This window comes from Diaphorina citri, unplaced genomic scaffold (assembly GCF_000475195.1).
Source record: "Diaphorina citri unplaced genomic scaffold, Diaci psyllid genome assembly version 1.1 scaffold1207, whole genome shotgun sequence".
Classification (NCBI taxonomy): domain Eukaryota; kingdom Metazoa; phylum Arthropoda; class Insecta; order Hemiptera; family Psyllidae; genus Diaphorina; species Diaphorina citri.
The window spans coordinates 82,273-94,498 of NW_007378636.1; the positions used below are offsets into that span (position 1 = coordinate 82,273).

Consider the following 12,226-nt stretch of genomic DNA (forward strand, 5'->3'; position numbering starts at 1 on the left):
TTGTAGATTTTTTCTGATCACTCGCTGAATTTAATTTGTAGTCATTGTTGTAACGTTTCTAACATTTTTAGTAGGATAACATCTAGTTTTTTTATCGTTTAATAAACAATCTATTCATGTAAGGAATCACCAATATTCAAGTAATCGTCTTTCTGACAAATGCAACTTGATGGATTTTTAATGCCTTTGAAGTTGTAAAAAGAAGTTAAAATATATTTCACTTACATTATTTTTTTTCTATCAATTTTGTGTTCACAATAAATAGATTATGTAATACAATTATTTGCTGTCTCAGGTAATGTATGATCATTGGGTCTTCGAGAGCCCGGAACTTTATTTAACAAATTGTATTTTTTATATCATAGATAATCTAGTATTTATTTTATGTTGACTAGAATTAATTTTGTACCGATTGTCGATTTTTTTTGATCGCTCGCTTAATTTAATTTGTAGTCATTGCTGTAACGTTTCTAACATTTTTAGTAGGATAACATCTAGTTTTTTATCGTTTAATAAACAATCTATTCATGTAAGGAATCACCAATAATCAAGTATTCTTCTATTTGACAAATCCAAAACTTGATGGAATTTCACTTACATTATTTTTGTTTCTGTCAATTTTGTGTTCACAATAAATAGATTATGTAATACAATTATTTGCTGTCTCAGGTAATGTATGATCATTGGGTCTTCGAGAGCCCGAAAACGAGCAAATTTTCTCAATAGCGAGTTTTTGCAACCAAAATTAGCGTCCCAAACGAGTTTTCGACAAGTAACGTTAAAGAGTTCGGTTATCGGGGCGCCAATTTTGGTTGCAAAAACTCTATTGTGTTGAACATTTTTACCTAATTTTATCAGAAGCTTAGAAATCGTTCAAGAGTTATCGCATTATGGACAAACTGAAAACAAACTCTCGGAATAAAAATAAGAACTCACTTCGTTTATTCAAATTAAAAAATCGATGGAATGCTGTGTGTAGATCGTAATTAAATTTGCTGTCGTCACATTCATCATCCGAGAAAATCTTAGCTTTACATAACCTGAGACTAATGTAGGTACAGTAGAACCTCGATTATATCAACTCCAAAAATCGGGGTTTTTCTCTATCTTTCAAGGAAATCCGACTTTATCAGAGGAACAGATCATCGAAAGTGTTCAAATAATGAGACTAATGACGAAGAAAACAATATCGAGGATGCGTTTTTTGTTTGGGTTTTACATAACCTGAGACTAATTTAGGTACAGTAGAACCTGGATTATATCAACCTCCATTATATCAACTCCGAAAATCGGGGTTTTTCTCTATCTTTCAAGGAAATCCTACTTTATCAGAGGAACAGATCATCGAAAGTGTTCAAATAATGAGACTAATGACGAAGAAAACAATATCGAAGATGCGTTTTTTGTTTGTGGACGAAATCATCTGATCAGCTGTAAGTGGGTGATGTTGTACTCATTCAGGCTCAGGCAACGCAGCCTCAGGCATGGCCTTAGGGATTGTTGTTACTGTCCCTCATTTCATCATGCTTTTCTTCTTCTTTCAGCTCCTAAGGCACCCCCCTTTCTTTTTTTTTTCTCTTTTTTTTGTTTGTTTCTTAGTTTATTTTATTTAATTTAAAAATAAAAGAGTATTTCTTCCCTATTTTGTTCTTTTGTACCACTAAAATTGGCCCTATTTTCATTGTTTTATACGGAATGTCGATTAGATCAACTTTTATACAGAACCTCGATAATATCAACTACCCTCGGTCCCAATTAGTTGATATAATCGAAGTTCTACTGTACTTAAGTTTTCTTACCTGAATTGCAATAATGTAAGGATTTCCTGCAATCTGATACCTTCATTTTGGGTCACATTGATCTGGATGAACTGTAAGGTATTGTACAATCATAATTTTACTATAATAATTTATGTGGTGCACTTTAGGTGAACCCGTCTGTCTCTTGGCGTGCGGATGTTGTAGCGTGGTGACCCACTTACCTACATACTGCAAAGGTGTTGTTGTGACGGTCTTTAAAGGTTTTCCTCGTTAGGAAAAAGAACCAATTAATGCCCTAGGAATTATCATGTACCTATACCAATACTTGTATTACCAGTTTTATCTACTTATAATCAGGTGTAGTCATTAATCATTCATTACCTTCCAGAGATTAAGATTTAGATATTGGCAGAGGGGTACCTATCAGAAAAACAATCTTTTCGGAAAATATACCTACGCACTGGTCAAAGTTGTACGTGTGCGCTTATATAAAATAGGGCTTATCTTAAGGCCGGGCTGGGGCAAATCGGATTGAATCCAATTGGCACCAGATCGTAGCCATTAGCAGCTTGCAATCGCTGATGGCTTCATATTTGTCAGACTATTATTGATGACATGATGATTTTCCAATACCAACTCTTTGGATTACAAGTCGAACTCTCTACAACTGATACTTCAGTGGCTTATAGGTAAGCTTCTTCAGGGCCCTCAAGGTATCGTCTTGGGGCCCCTAAGTAGCGGATTGACGGGGGGTAGACTCTCCAAGTGCGATAGCAAGGGCCACGTATATCTATCTGGCCCACAAATTGGCCTTTCACAGCTTTGCCCCTTACAAATCCTCAACCGGAAGATTCGGGCCCCCAAAGTTTCGCCCGGGGGCCCCTAGGTAGCGGATTGACGGGGGGTGGACTCTTCCAGCTTGATATAGCCGCAGGGGCTATAAATATCTACCTACGTGACCTACAATTTTTTTTTTCGCAACTTTGCCCCTCACGAATCCTCAACGGAAAGACTGAACCAGGGCTTGGGAGGCTTGGTTTTAATCAACATAAATAGGTGAGGACTTTAGTTATCTTGGTTGTTTTTCTACGTTTTTCTTGGTTCTAAGTAACTCTTTCGTGTAGGCGCAACCGGCAATATACAAATATGTACTTGCATTATGTATGAACATATTCCGGTATGCTCCTTTTCATTCCGTAAAAAAATCAAAGCTGGGAAAAAAAAGTGGAAAATGAGCAAGGGCATTAGGTATTGGACCCACCATGCTACATATTTATGTACATACCTACCTCTAATGTAGAAAGGTAGAACCCACCGTACGAGCGAAATTTTTCGAACTGTCACGAGTAATCAAATATTTAAATTAAAAGAAACTTAGGTAGGTACCATCAGTTCATTAATTAATCAATATAAACTGATTTATAGTAGTAAAATCTGGCATAACCTTTCTGATGTTACTGCTATTCGAAGTCCCCTGATTACCGTTGCAATACCTTAGCCATCAGCCAACTGTACTAGCTAGGCCTTAGCTGAATAAATCAACACAATTCATCCGACCTAATTATTTGCCAGCGCCCAAGTAGGACAGAGGAGCGATAGTGTTATCGTGATGCAAAATTGCACATAATAAAATGGGTAGATATGTAGATAATGAAATTATCCGCAAAACGAGTTTTCCAAGAGCAGAAAAAAAGGAATTACCTATATTTAATTTCATGTTAGTGAGAATCACTTTGTCGATAATGATTCAAGCGATCCGACTGTCTTAGAGTGACGGAATCTGTGGCGAGGAGAGAGACGGGTTGGTAATTTTACGTAAAATTATTTTACCTGCCTATTTGTCAACCCTTCTCATTTCATACTGATAAATCTTCCGATGATTATAGTATTACTTATTAAGTCTTATTAGTGTCCATTTACTCTGTAAGTCTGTAACGAAGTGCCTTTAGGTTAATTTTTATACTGAAAATTAAGAAAATAATGGCAACTTTTATTTAATTTCACAACTGCTCTGTCAAAAAGAGCTAGCACATGCATTACAATGTATAATAGGTTTATTATAATCACAAAAAAATATTTATTATAATCACTTGCCTTATAGTGCTTACAAAATCCTACTTAAATTGAATAACATGTTATTATACTCATCTAGATAGAATTTTATTTTCTGATTTATTTATACATAACATCGATTTACTTAATATACAAAAAATATAAAACAAATAATAATACTATTTATATTTTTACTGTAATTTTCGTAGGTAATTCCTAATCATATTTTTTTATTTAGATTTATTATAGTGTGATTCCTAATCATAGATTCATTATTTAGGCTCATCATTATCTTAATATCTTGCATTTGATGGGTCCTAATATCTTGTATTATTGTACATTATACTTATACATATTTGATGGGTCTTGATATCTTGTATGTGATGGGTCTCTTGATCTTGATTCATCAAGTATGAAATCATTTGCGAAGTAGACAGCGCCAACGGAAACAGCACTTGTTAATCATTTCCTTGATTAATACTCATGATAGCATCGTATTGTTTACATTGCACTTGTCACATCTGAAACCATTGCAAAATGGTATTATGTTAATCATTTCCTTGATTAATACTCATGATAGCATCGTATTGTTTACATTGCACTTGTCACATCTGAAACCATTGCAAAATCCATGTTAGGCAAATCCGAAATACGACGAGGAACTTCAAGGCCGAGCTTAAGAAGGGTGACATTTTTCTACAACCGCTTCTTGGCCATTGTTAGTGCCAAACTAACCGCAAACGATCGCGCCCAAGAATTTCGCAACAATGTAAATTTATACCTACAGGGATAGAAAGAACATAGCTATAGGTAGTTAGGTACCTACCTAAGCTGTCAATGCTATGTTTTTATTAAATCTACTAACGGGCACCCACTCCAAGTTAACGATGCTAATCGGGGTTGAAGCCACCTTACCTCCCTGTTGTAATTGAAACCAGCTCCTCAATTGTTCTCAAAAGGCTGAGTATTCCCCAAAACAGTCAACAGCATAAGATAAAGTCCCAGACAATCCATCCAGATACCAACTAACACTTAAAAATGGCTTAACTTTAGCGATCTATTATTCCATTTGAAACTGGTACGTTTGTCGTGCTATAGCAGCTCTAACTCTTAATGACGAGTAGGAATATTAAGGGCACTCAGTGTAGTGTCTTTCAAGGGTTAAATACTTAAACAATAAGGATACCTACAGGGTTGTAGTCTCTGTCCATTCGGGGGTTAAGCAGGTCTTTATGCCAAAGTGACAGCCTTGATATTTACACCATGTCCACAAACTCACGTGTCTTGACTATTCGAAAAGGGACATGGCGGAAAATGTACGAAAACTGAATTTACCTACTTCATACTAACTTACCTACCTACCTACCTACCACAACTATAAGATTTACATAATTTTTAATCAAATCAGAAAAGGAAAAAAGTTAAATATTCGTTATAATTTATGATAGGTACCTAAGCGGCCTTAGTTTTTAAAAACAAAATTGACTGATATGTAGATTTTGGAACAATTTTTTAGGAATCAAAGATTCAGCATGCAATGCAAACCATTCTCTTTTTATAACTCTAAAGGTGCATGCAAAGCCAGCCTAGTTAGTTGGTAGCGCGTCTGCCTTGTAAGCGCTAGGCCGCGGGTGCTATTCCCGCCCGGGGCGGATTTTATCCTGATGGGATAATGTTCTTTCTCGGAACGGCTGGCTTTTTCCTATCCTGTCTTCCTTCTCCCTTCGGGAGGATAAGACCTTAGCAGTTACAGTTCCCTCTATGAAACCTCTTAAAAAATTGCATGCAGACCTAGACGCTGTTCTGCCATCGCGGTACGGCAAATCAGTGTGTTTGTTAAAATTAGACTCTGACGAACATGCCACGATCATTTCCACAGCTGCGGCTTTTCATTCCTGGCTAAGGCTCAAAGTAATTGTTAAAACATGTCCGCCCGCATAGTATCCAAATTTGTCGCTAGGCAGGCACGTATGTACGCACCTTAATATTAATGGCAGGAGGCAGAACTGACAGATTTCTGTTTGGAAGTGCCAAGTTTACAATGGATTTATTGTCCCAACCAAATGCAGAAGATGGGATCTTCCGCTCAAATACCGCGAGAATACCACGATTGAATGAGGAATAATGGACCTGACTTTATGTTATTTATTGGACAAATAGCATTGAATCAATGATAGGTATTATGTTAATCATTTCCTTGATTAATACTCATGATAGCATCGTATTGTTTACATTGCACGTGTCACATCTGAAACCATTGCAAAATCCATGTTAGGCAAATCCGAAATACGACGAGGAACTTCAAGGCTGACCTTAAGAAGGGTGACATTTTTCTACAACCGCTTCTTGGCCATTGTCAGTGCCAAACTAACCGCAAACGATCGCGCCCAAGAATTTCGCAACAATGTAAATTTATACCTACAGGGATAGAAAGAACATAGCTATAGGTACCTACCTAAGCTGTCAATGCTATGTTTTTATTAAACCTACTAACGGGCACCCACTCCAAGTTAACGATGCTAATCGGGGTTGAAGCCACCTTACCATCTTGTTGTAATTGAAACCAGCTCCTCAATTGTCCTCAAAAGGCTGAGTATTTCCCAAAACAGTCAACAGCATAAGATAAAGTCCCAGACAATCCATCCAGATACCAAATAACACTTAAAAATTGCTTAACTTTAGCGATCTATTATTCCAGCTGCTATAAGCTCTATCTAACTCTTAATGACGAGTAGGAATATCTAGGGCACTCAGTGTAGTGTCTTTCAAGGGTTAAATACTTAAACAATAAGGATACCTACAGGGTTGTAGTCTCTGTCCATTCGGGGGTTCTAACACTTAAAAATTGCTTAACTTTAGTGATCTATTATTCCATTTGAAAATGGTACGTTTGTCGTGCTATAGCAGCTCTAACTCTTAATGACGAGTAGGAATATTAAGGGCACTCAGTGTAGTGTCTTTCAAGGGTTAAATACTTAAACAATAAGGATACCTACAGGGTTGTAGTCTCTGTCCATTCGGGGGTTAAGCAGGTCTTTATGCCAAAGTGACAGCCTTGATATTTACACCATGTCCACAAACTCACGTGTCTTGACTATTCGAAAAGGGACATGGCGGAAAATGTACGAAAACTGAATTTACCTACTTCATACTAACTTACCTACCTACCTACCTACCACAACTATAAGATTTACATAATTTTTAATCAAATCAGAGAAGGAAAAAAGTTAAATAAAAAAGTTAAAAAAGATATATATACTGATATGTAGATTTTGGAACCATTTATTTTAGGATTCAAAGATTCAGCATTCAATGCAAACTATTCTCTTTTTATGACTCTAAAGGTGCATGCAAGGCCAGCCTAGTTAGTTGGTAGCGCGTCTGCCTTGTAAGCGCTAGGCCGCGGGTGCTATTCCTGCCCGGGGCGGATTTTATCCTGATGGGATAATGTTTGTTCTCGGAACGGCTGGCTTTTTCCTATCCTGTCTTCCTTTTCCCTTCTATTTCGGGACGATAAGACCTTAGCAGTTACAGCAGACCTAGACGCTGTTTTGCCATCGCGGTACGGCAAATCAGTGTGTTTGTTAAAATTACACTCTGACAAACATGCCACGATCATTTCCACAGCTGCGGCTTTTCATTCCTGGCTAAGACTCAAAGTAATTGTTAAAACATGTCCGCCCGCATAGTATCCAAATTTGTCGCTAAGCAGGCACGTATGTACGCACCTTAATATTAATGGCAAGAGGCAGAACTGACAGATTTCTGTTTGGAGGTGCCAAGTTTACAATGGATTTATTGTCCCAACCAAATGCAGAAGATGGGATCTTCCGCACAAATACCGCGAGAATACCACGATTGAATGAGGAATAATGGACCTGACTTTATGTTATTTATTGGACAAATAGCATTGAATCAATGATCATGAAACGTTCGAGTATTCCTATGCTGTGCTGCACTTGAGTTTTATTGCCCACTCTGCAATACCTGGGATAGGTCACTGGTATCTATAAGAATGCACAGATACCTTGATATCTACCTACATCCTAGGTAGGTAGCGTGGAAGTTTCCTTCCTGAAGTAGGTGCGTGTTGGCATCAAGCTCATAATAGATAGCTTACTCGTAGGTATTAGTATACTATCGCAAAACCCTTTCGATGAGGAATATACGACGGAATGAGAATGCTATAGAAACAGGTAAAAAGTCTAATGTAGCCGTTCTTTAATTGTTACGGGGAAAAATGGTTGTTAAAAATAATCCTTTTTTAGGATACCTACCTACTTCCTACTTACCTACATAATAATATAATAGATGTAGAAGCCGACCTTTAGGGCTGTTTGTCCTTACACCTAAGCCTCGAAGTAGGCTTTTTGTGTACCAAATCCTGACTCTATTTTGTAGACTAGGTATCCTAGGACTTATTCAGTAGATTTGATTTGATGTACCTACCTACCTACTCACTAAGTTTGTTAGTTTGTGATCAGTAGGTAGTGTAGGTACCTAATCAAAGTGATGCGCTTGTTTGACATGGAGAGACTAACGTTTGTTTGCAAATACGTAGATATTTGATATATTTCATTAATTTTCGCAATCAATATTATGTATCGATCATTATGATGTGTTTCCATTTTCTCTTTTCAGATCGGTCTAATGAGGGAGGGCGTGCTATTGGAAGAGTCAGAGCCACAGAGTCTCCTGCTCCGAATGGTACACTGAAGGTATCCGGATTGGTGGCCATCTGGGCAATAGCGCGCTGCTGGCTTTTCCGGGCCCTATTCAGGCTGGATGTGGTTAATGTGAGATGGTGAGTAGCTTGTCACCGATTGAAGGGTGAAACCCCCGTAAATAACTGTTAGCTGTTGTACATCAGTGATGTTAAAAACAATAGACTCTTGACTTCTGACGTTTTGTTTGTGTTTCAGGGATCCTGTTCCTCCAGAAGCGGCCATTTCAGTGCGGGATGTTTACAAGAGACATTCCAAGAATGCACCATACGTTCTCAAAGGAATCAACCTCACAGTGGAGAGAAATACCATGTGAGTAGTATTATTTCGGGTACCTGTACGAAATGACGGCCCAGGACATAGACAAGACGTACCGAGCGCTCAGCAAACTACTCAGCTTACCCGAGGACGGGAAAGTGTTGTGTGGGGAGCTCAGGTGAGTTGGACGTAGAGTGAGTGAGTTGTAAGGAGAACTACTTTTTTCAGTGGACTACTGAGTCAATGAGTCGGATGACAACTCCCTGTATTTTATGAGAGTTGATAAAGAGTTACCTACAGAAAGTTGATATGTGAGTTTCCTTAGAATCTATGCTGATACTTATGTCTTTGTGAGTTTTTATAATCTGACTCATTGATGATGATGATGATGATGATGATGATGATGATGATGACTGAGAGGAGTTAACTGGGAAATACTTAGGTATTTACATACTTGCCTAGTTCTTTTTATTACCAAGGTAGATTGAATAATAAAATCATATTAATGTCAAAATGACAATAGGGTCAGTGCCAATCAGGGGGACCTCGAAAAACAATAAAAGACTTCGGCCTAAGGTCCCATAGAAGGTTTGGACAAATACCATAAATAACACTGTGCAAACAAAGAATTAGTGCGTTGCATAAAAAAGAACTTTTATCAAATACCTACAGTAGGTAATATTTGCCTAATCCATAAAATTCTCACAATACCCAAGTAGGCAGGTAGGTACCTATTTTATACAGACCTACTATTACCAACTCTGATTCGAATTACCTACTTCATTTGTTCGAATTACCTTGACCACTACACCACCTACCTCGGTGGCAACATATGTTTTGAAAGATTGTAACGGGGGCCCCGTTCAAATTTGGGGCCCCAAATTTCAATCAGCGACGTGCCTTGATTTAATGAAGATGTGTACCAAATTTATCAAAATCAGACCAGGCAATCGGGAGTTATAGCGGAACATACAGACAGACATCTAAACCAAATGCAAAACGGTCGAGTTAAAACTATCGTTCGGTCAATTAATATGTATGCAGGTAATTACGTAACCAACCTAACTTGCTACTTACACCAGGTCTAGTGAGTAGTGAGTAGGTATAGTAGACCAACCCGCGATAATAATGTTACCATTCTAATGTAATTAATTGAACGTAATGATTCATAGCAAATTTTGATGAGGTCTGAACGATCTGACATTATACGGTGTTGGATTATTAGGTGGATTTTTTAATCAGATGTTGTATGCAGGTAATTACGTAACCAACCTAACTTGCTACTTACACCAGGTCTAGTGAGTAGTGAGTAGGTATAGTAGACCAACCCGCGATAATAATGTTACCATTCTAATGTAATTATTTGAACGTAATGAATTAATGATTCATAGCAAATTTTGATGAGGTCTGAACGATCTGACATTATACGGTGTTGGATTATTAGGTGGATTTTTTAATCAGATGTTCTAGAAGCCGACCTTTAGGGCTGTTTGTCCTTACACCTAAGCCTCGAAGTAGGCTTTTTGTGTACCAAATCTGCCCTGCTAAAAAAGAGGGCAGTAAGTCCAAAATTTGACATTTTGAGTTATATATCTATACCCACGTATTTTTATGCGTAGAATTCAAAAAACGCATCAAAAACAGTCTACGAAAAAAAACAACGAAGATACAAGGAGCACAGACAAGGAAGAAGGCAGTATATCCCAAAATTATCTCTGCCATGCTAAAGAGCAAAGCAGTAAGCGCCAGACATTAAGAGACATTAAGAGAGAAAGCAGTATATCCATGGATATACTGCCTTCTTATTTACTATGAAGTTTTCTTGGATTTGCTGCTTTTTTTCGTAGTTGTGAACAGACTTATCAAGTGGATATACTGCCTTTCATATCTTGAATTCCAATCTAAAAGTTTTTCACCACATTTTTCATAATTATCAGTCAGTTTAAGTTGTGTTGACAGTTTTTGTTCATTAGTTTCGATCCATTAGTTTTGATCAATGTCTATTTAAAAACTAGTACACTAGAAAACACACATTTTTTAACACTGTCAAATACTTTTAAAATACTTATCTTTTTTTTAAAATAAAATTAAAATTTTGCATTATTTTAAAACAAAAACTGTCAACACAACTTAAACTGACTGATAATTATGAAAAATGTGATGAAAAACTTTTAGATTGGAATTCAAGATATGAAAGGCAGTATATCCACTTGATAAGTCTGTTCACAACTACGAAAAAAAAAGCAGCAAATCCAAGAAAACTTCATAATAAATAAGAAGGCAGTATATCCATGGATATACTGCTTTCTCTCTTAAATACTCTTAATGTCTGGCGCTTACTGCTTTGCTCTTTAGCATGGCAGAGATAATTTTGGGATATACTGCCTTCTTCCTTGTCTGTGCTCCTTGTATCTTCGTTGTTTTTTTTCGTAGACTGTTTTTGATGCGTTTTTTGAATTCTACGCATAAAAATACGTGGGTACAGATATATAACTCAAAATGTCAAATTTTGGACTTACTGCCCTCTTTTTTAGCAGGGCAGACCTAATAACCATCCAAACATAACCTTTTAAGAAGTTCATAATTTAGGCTTCGGATAATTTTTTAATCTATTTTGCTGATACGTACTAAGTAGATAATTATGTACCTTTGTATAAAAAATACTAAGGTATCTAGGTACTTAGTAGGTACTATGATCTTGAGAAGTCAAAAGTCACTCTGTATAAGCTAGATAACATTTGTAAAAAGGGTCCGGATTTTCAAAATCAAAATTGATAGTGCTAAAATATAATTTTTAATATACATGACTTTTAGAATGACTGCTTGTTTGTTTTAGTAGAACTAATTTAACATGTGTTGTAATTAGAAACTTAAAAAAGAAGACTTATTTGATATCAACGTCACAAAAATAGTTATACTGGCAACAAAACAGAATATAAATTTCAAAGAATCACATAGAAGTTTTTGCCTCGTCTATTAAAGTATTCAAATGAAAAATGTCAACTATCCAATTATTATCATAGATGAAAATAAAGAGTAGATACTAAATCTAGAGTCGAGTCCAAGTCAAGTTATGAAATTTAAGTCATTATTATTGAGCTCTTTAATAGAGGTTGAACGTCACTTTATAACTGCCAAGATTTTTAGTTAAGGCGGTTTTTCACATTCTCGCCAGAGCCATTCACTCAGCCTGAGAGATTTAGGGAAAAGCCAGCCAAAGAATAGGCTGCTGGGGTAAAAGGACTTTTTAGTCTCATTCGAGCAGGATAAACAAGGTATACTCTATACGAACTTTAAAGTAGGTCAAGATATACATATACCGAGGTGTGATAAAAGTTGGCCGTCAAAGCAAATAAATAGGACTGCTCGTAAAGTGCTATTGTAGATTCCTAATAGTCACTATAGTCAGCCAACGCACTTCGACATTATGAA

General features: G+C 36.7%; 1 long non-coding RNA gene across 1 annotated transcript; it reads right to left on the minus strand.

Moving 5' to 3' along the window:
• Positions 1-419: 419 nt before the first annotated feature.
• Positions 420-1,355, minus strand: LOC113469740. Its single transcript, XR_003393072.1, has 2 exons — positions 1,252-1,355; positions 420-1,067 (listed from the first exon to the last, which is right to left on the minus strand). It is a non-coding gene; the product is annotated as an uncharacterized LOC113469740 (long non-coding RNA).
• Between the last annotated feature and the right edge of the window lie 10,871 nt (positions 1,356-12,226).